This window comes from Bombina bombina, chromosome 5 (assembly GCF_027579735.1).
Source record: "Bombina bombina isolate aBomBom1 chromosome 5, aBomBom1.pri, whole genome shotgun sequence".
Lineage (NCBI taxonomy): Eukaryota > Metazoa > Chordata > Amphibia > Anura > Bombinatoridae > Bombina > Bombina bombina.
The window spans coordinates 386,826,465-386,834,047 of NC_069503.1; the positions used below are offsets into that span (position 1 = coordinate 386,826,465).

The 7,583-nt window shown below is 35.5% G+C and overlaps 1 protein-coding gene across 1 annotated transcript in view; it reads left to right on the forward strand.

Annotated features, from left to right (window-relative positions):
- The first annotated feature begins 4,398 nt into the window (after nt 1-4,398).
- RAB5A (RAB5A, member RAS oncogene family) overlaps nt 4,399-7,583 on the forward strand; it is a 110,347-nt gene continuing 107,162 nt past the window's right edge. Inside the window, exon 1 of the mRNA XM_053714220.1 lies at nt 4,399-4,552. The gene's annotated coding sequence lies outside the window, so the exon portion shown is untranslated. The remainder of the gene's footprint in view (nt 4,553-7,583) is intronic.

A 7,583-nucleotide genomic window follows, 5' to 3' on the forward strand; every position in this document is an offset into this window, starting at 1 on the left:
GATGGTGGAAGATGGGCACTACCGGATGGTCCACCACTAAAAACTCAAAAGTTTTCGGATCGTAGTGCCCATCCTCCAACCCATCATCCAATATGTCCAAAAGCTCCCTTTTAAAATCAGTGGTAGGGTCCCTAGAAAGGGGAATATAGTCCTCAATATTGTTAAGTTGACGCAAAGCCTCATTCACATAATCCAGTCTGTCTAGGACCACGACTGAGCCCACCTTATCAGCTGTACGTATGACTATGTCATGATTCTCTTGAAGCTCTTTAAGGGCAGCTCTCTCTGGTCCAGACAGATTGGGGGCTTGATACCCAACAGAGTTTTTGAGTTTAACAAGGTCACGTTATACACGTTTGAAGAAAGTCTCCAAAGTGTTGCCCCTTGTGTGAACAGGGTAGAACAGTGACCTTTTCTGGAAACCACTAGATGCATTAATACTTTCCCTGTTAGTATCTGTCATGGTGTCCCTAGACAAACATTCCATATTAATTACATCACAGGTTTCACTAAATGTTAATTTTCTAGTACGTAAAACATGTGAAGATGAATTCATCTTAGAATCTACTCTGCTACCTGAATAATCAGGTGATTCAGTATAAAAATGTTTCTGTAGAGTCATGTTACGTTTTAGTTTGTTAACATCAAGAATTGTGTTAAAGATGTTAAAATGATTAGTGGGTGCAAAATTCAAGCCACGGCTTAGGAGAAAGACTTGTGAATCTGTGAGTGTAAACTTACACAAATTTATAACATTACTTATTTGTACTTCTGTTTCCCTCTCTGGCCTCTCAGATGATAGTGTCCCTGGCCTGTTTGACCTATCCCTGTACGTTGAGGAGGGAGAGAAAAAACCTGCTCTATCTTTCTCTGATCATCAACAGAAACATGTGTTTGCATTGCCATAGCACCAGCACTTTCTTCCACATAATTAGATACAAAGCTCTTAGGATCAGCATTTTGGGTTTTACTCGTAGCTGCTTGAAACTGATGATGATCAGAGGACGCCAAAGCATGTGTGTTCTGTACTAACACTTGATGACTGTTTTTTAATATACCTTTAGGGGGTTCTTCACCACTAGATGCACCAGTTTCCTCTCCTGACTCAAAATCAGTATCTGAATATGTTACTCGCTTGACTTCTATGTTATGTGTAGGTGCTTGACCTTTAGTTTTATTACTGCTGTTATTACGTCTGTTTCTAGACCTCCCCCTGTTCTGTCTTCTGTATATGGCCTTATCTGAACGCTTCCATGAGTATACTGTGTTGTTGCTATAATCAGTCTGATCCCTTACAAATTTTGTGTGTTTAATTTCAAGAACTGAATCTTTCACTTTTGCTACCACCGTTTTTAGTATTCCATCAAATTTAGCAAAACTGGCTTCTAACTGTCGTGAATTCATTTCAGTTTGCAATTCCCCTATCTCCTCTCTGGTGGTTTTGAGGAGATTAGATTTGTAAGAGGTTAACAACAACATTAGGCGTACTGAGCAATCAGAAAAAATATCATTCCATGTGCCAATAAACACAGTGTCAGTAACATCAAACGTGGGAAATTTGTTCAATCTCAATCCATGTGGTATGATCTTAAGTTTAATATATGTCTCTAATGTCCATATGTCCCACTGGAGCTTATGCTCCCTGATCAATAGTTTCTCCATTTCTTCAAATAAAGCTGACAATGAGTAATTAGATTTGTCTGTAGAGAAAATTCTCTCAATTTCCATAGAAGTACAATCTCTTTCAGATACAGGCAATAAAGAGTAAAAATGTGTGACCTCCATGGAGCCTAGGTAATGGACAGCTCAGGTTGTAGGGCAGAAACAGTGGAGTGCATCTGGGCAAAGCACTTAATAAGAATTAATAGTAAAGTAAAGTTCACTGTTACTCTCCATAAATTCACTCAAATACTGGTATTGTAAAACAAAATTCAAATTCCAGAGGATAAATGTCCTTAAGCAAACAAACAAAATTATATGAAATAAAACAATAATGGGTGAAATAAATGTTATTAGTATTGTATCCTGCAGATGCCCCCTATACACGCCTCACAATAACCTCCTGTGTGGATGCAGTTCACTTCAGGGCTCGTGAAATTGCCAAAGAAAAGTCACAAGTCACAGTCACTACCAGTGTATGTGTAACAAACAGTTGCCGTTAGCATTCAGACCACACAGACGGAGGATGAGAATTAAGGAAAGCCGTGTTCCCAAAAGGCACTAACGCCTCAACTCACCACCTCAAAGGTGCATCGATCATCCCTTCTTCTTGTGGCTCCTCATTGAAGTCCTTTATAGGCAAAGGCAATTTCTCAGAGCTTGCTTGGCGAACACTGCAGCGTCTCTGTGAAGCGTGCCACTATGCAGGAAAGGGTGTGTTCCGGCCATCTCTCAACATGTGGTATCCGTGGACCAATCCGGAACGGGTATTAGCACTAGCATGGAAATCCTCTAAGAAACTTTGGAGCTGACGTCCTGAAACTGCTGCTGCAGCCCAGAAAAATAAGCAGCAAAGAAGAGATATTGCAGACAGCGGTTTGTGGTAGGAAAAACACAGTCTTTATTAGAACAAAGTTAAAACACTCCAGAGGTCAGCACAGGTACATCACAACGAATAGTCCGCTAACATGTTTCGGCCTCAGGCCGTAATCATAGCTAAAGGACAAAGCACCTGAGCCACTTAAAAAGGCACCAGGATCACCCTGATTGGGTAAAATAAAAAAACATGTTGTGAGAAAGATTAACTCTATGGGTACTTACATAAATTATACAGCCTATTGTCAATTTTAAAGAAATATGCACTTATATTAGATGACAGATCAAAAAATTATATTTATACCAGGCAGACCATCACTATGGTTAAACCCATAAACTTAACAGCCAATAACTGTGTTATTAGTGGCAATAGAATGTTACATTAAAGGACAAAGTTCCAAAGCTCAATTATTTAGCTGTTATATTGGAACTAAGAACTAACATTATAAGCCGACATAAAAGGTACATAAACACTGTCATATTATGCTTAAAATTAGCTAAAGATGAAGAATGGAGAGAAAAATACTGACATTTCATTAATGTGATGATGGATGGAACATTGAATATATATATATTGAGACTTGATTCTTTATGTAGTATATCAGTCTGATCCCACCTATTACGGTCAGTCCAGCGCCGAAATACCAGGCAGTGTGCTTCTCTCTGTGTATAATATATATATATATATATATATATATATATATATATATTATATATATATATATATATATATATAATATACATATATATATATAATATATATATATATATATATATATATATATACATATTATATATAATATATATACAGTATATATTATATATTTTATATATATATAAAAATTAATTTCATAATGAATTTGAGGCTGCAACAAGCCACGCCCACTTAAAAAAGTGTCCAGGAATTTTTGGGGCAAAAGGTGGCAACCCTATGGGGGTGTCCCTCTTTTGAATTTTGAAATGTTGGAAGGTATGTGTTTTCCTGGACACCTATAAGTTACACATGCTGCAGGGTTTGCAGCGAGTAATATGAATAGTGCAAATAAATAGTGCTGCCCAGAAACAAAATAAATGTTCCTCCCTGCAATATGTGTAACTCATAAGTATCCAGGAAAACATGTCTTGTTCTAACGTGTTCCTGGCTTTCTAACGTCATGTTCTGTACGTTATTGTCCATATATAGATATATATATATTGGTCTGATGAAGGGGTGATTGATCCCTGAAACGTTACCTGTTTGACGTGCCATTAAAGTACTTATTTTGCACAAATCCAGAGAGTGCATGCCTTTTTCTAGCTATATATATATATATATATATATATATATATATATATATATATATATATATATATATATATATATTTATATATATATAAATATATATATAAAATATATATATATATATATAAAATATATATATATAAATATATATATAGATATAAATATATATATATATAAATATATATATAAATATATATAATATATATATATATTATATATTATATATATATACTATATATATATTATATATATATATATATATGTTATATATATATATTTATTATATACATATATATATATATATATATATATTATATATATATATATATTTATTATATATATATATATATTATATATATATATATTTATTTTTATATATATATATATATATATATATATATATATATACTTAAATATTATAATGTATTGTTGATATTAATAGACTATATAGATTAAATATAGCTGATTTACAAATGTTTATTGACTTTTTTTAATAAATCCCCAGTTCATCTACTCAATGCCATAAAGAAAACGCAGTTCCCAGTTTCATGAAGATTGCCCCAGCGCCTTTCCGTACTCGGATGATGTCAGACAGATCATGTGATCGGGCCGGACCGGAGCCATCGGGCAGCTCAGGAACCTGACAGAGAACAGGGAGGAGGAGGAGGGTTAGAAAGGAGAAGAGACGTCCCGGTGGAGACCGTCCCCTGATATGATCGTAACTGCTCTGTTGCCGTGAGTGGGATTTTATTTTGGGCAGAATTGTATTTCATATACCAGTATGACGTTGCGGCCTATATTTGTTTGCTGTTGCGCTTTTCCTTTACAGTCTGAATCCCGGGGAGTAGACCAGCCATTAGGCAAGGCTACACATATCTATGCGTGTTTTCATTTTACCCGGCGCCAGCTATTGCCTGCAGCATACTACAGGTCATGTAATATGGTATTATAGCATGATATAGAATAGCTTCGTGCTTGTTTCTTTGATATTCTTTTCAGTGCAGACTGTCAGGGCCGCAGTAGACTAGGCCTCCCCAGGACATCTTACAGTAAACCTGGCGAGCAAAAGTCTTCATCTCAATACCTTTTCATAAAGGCCTTCAGGCCATATATATCGGAATATTATGGCTGATGTGTTGGGCACTTTATTAGTTTCATTTTCTATTATATGTGTTCAATGTAAGAGACAGCCAGACATAGAATTTTGTTTAGGAGACAGAGAATCAAGTTAAGGTCCAGAACTATAAAATATATATATATATATATATATATATATATATATATATATATATATATATATATATATATATATATATATATATATATATATAAGCTAGTGTGAGAGAGACAGACAACTATTGCATTTGTATGATGGTGGAAAGAAATCTGTGTGACATAGATTATAATTTACTAAATTTACGGTTCAGATTAAATAGATGCGAGTTCATGAACCACATATCCTAGCATTTTAAATGTAACATGATATTTTGATTGTTCTTAATAAATAAGCATGTCTTTCTACTAAATACTCTGTTACTGATTTAAGAGAATAAATGCATGAAATATTTGTAAAATTGGTGTCTGATAAAAAAAATGGGTTTTGTGACCAAATGTAAAGTAAACTGCTATGTTGTAGGTACACTATATGGCCAAAAATATTTGCACACCCTTACTAATTGAGTTTAGATGTTTCAGCCTCACCCTTTGCCAAAAGGTAATACAATTAACAGTACAATCAGTCGTACCGAAGAGCTCAGGGACTTCAAGTGTGGCACTGTGATAGGATGCAACTTTTGCCACAAGTCTGTTTGTAAAATGTCTCCCCTACTAGATTTGCTCTGGTCAACTCTGTGCTATTATTGTGAAGCGGATGCATCTATGAACAGCAGCCTGCCCACAAAGTGGTAAACCATGCAAACTCAAAATGTCAGCACAAGAACTGTGTGTCAGGAGCTTCATGAAATGGGTTTCCGTGGCTAAGCAGCTGTACACAAGCTAAGATCCACATGCCCATTGCCAAGCGTCGGCTTGAGTGGTGTAAAGCACACCACCTCAGGACTGTGGAGCAGTTGAAAAGTGTTTTCTAGAGTGTTGAATCACGCTTTACTATTTGGCAGTCTGATGGAAGAATCTGGTTTTGGCAAATGCCAAGAGAATGCTACCTACCAGTATACAGTGCGTCCTACTATAAAGTTTTGTGAAGGAGAGATAATGGTATGGGACTGTTTTTCAGGGTTTGGGGTATAATGTATATACCTTAATTCCAGTGAAGGGTCATCTTAATGTTACAGGATACAAAACATTTTAAATAATTGGGTGCTTCTAAGTTTTTGGCAACAGTTTGAGAGACACTTTTCCAGCATGACTGTGCCCCTGTGATTACAGCAAGATTCATGAAGACATGTTTGGAAGAGTGTTTGTTTTTGTTTTTTTTGTGTGGAGGAATTCAAGTGGCTTCCATGGAGCCCTTACCTCAACCCCATTGAACACATTTGTGATCAACTGGAATACATTGTGAGCCAGACATTCTTGTCCAGCATCAGTGCCTGAACTTACAAATACTTTTTTGGCTGAATGGGCACAGATTCCCAAAGACAAACTCCGAAATGTTGTATAAAACCTTCCTAGAATATTGGCATCTGTTATAGCTGCGGGGGGGGGGGGGGGGGGGCACAATTCCATATCCACAATCTAATATAGGTGTGATGGTCAGCTTACTAGCCTTAGATTTTTGAACAAATTTGTGGAGCCCTGTGTTTTATTGTTTTGTTTTTGTCAGTTTTAGAAGTTCACCTTCCCCTTCGTTAGCAATACCAGGCATCTTGTTTTAAAGTCGTAAGTCGTCTTCAAAACCAGTAACGTAAATATAGCTTAGAGGAGAGAAGGAAAGAGGTGATATAGTAGTAACCTTCAAGTATATTAAGGGGCTTGGTAAAGCTGAGACAGTATTTTTTATATAAATAATTAAGGAACAAAGGATGCAAATCTGTTTCTATGTTTAAACCAAAGCAATCCACTACTACAAAAAAAAAAAAAAAACACTCAGAAGTTTTTATTTTTAAATGCTCAGTAATTGCCTTTTCACAAGCATCTGGCCTGCCTCATTATTTTTTCAGTAGCGATGTATCAGGAGTTAGTCGATGAAAAGCAGTACTGCCCATGTTTTTTACTTTAATGCATGAGCACTTCTTGTGCCTCTGATATAAGGAGTTGAAAGAGATAGGAAAACAAAAATATTTAATGATTTGGCTAGAACATACAATTTTAAGCAACTTTCCAATTTACTTCTATTATCAAATTTGCGTCATTCTCTTTTTATCCTTTGCTGAAGGAACAACATTGCACTACTGGGAGCTAGCTGAACACATCTAGTTAGCCAATCACAAGAGACAAATGTATGCAGGCACCAATCAGCAGCTAGCTCCCACGAGTGAATATGTGCATATTCTTTTTCAACAATGGATACCAAGAGAACAAAGCACATTTGAAAATAGAAGATAATTTAAAAGTGTCTTAAAATTGCATGCCCTATTTGAATGTTGCAAGTTTAATTTTGACTTTCCTATCCTTTTAAGGATGAATTGCTCATATGACACATGCATCTCTGCTACATTAGTGGACTTTATGATTTATAGCTAATTTGCAACTGTATGTCAAATTTAAAAAAGTCTTTTTTTCTTGTATTTTTTGTAAATTTTTTTTTTGTATTGCCTTGGAGTAGATAAGATGGTAAAGTGGCTAGACTGTATTAAAAGGACAGTCTACT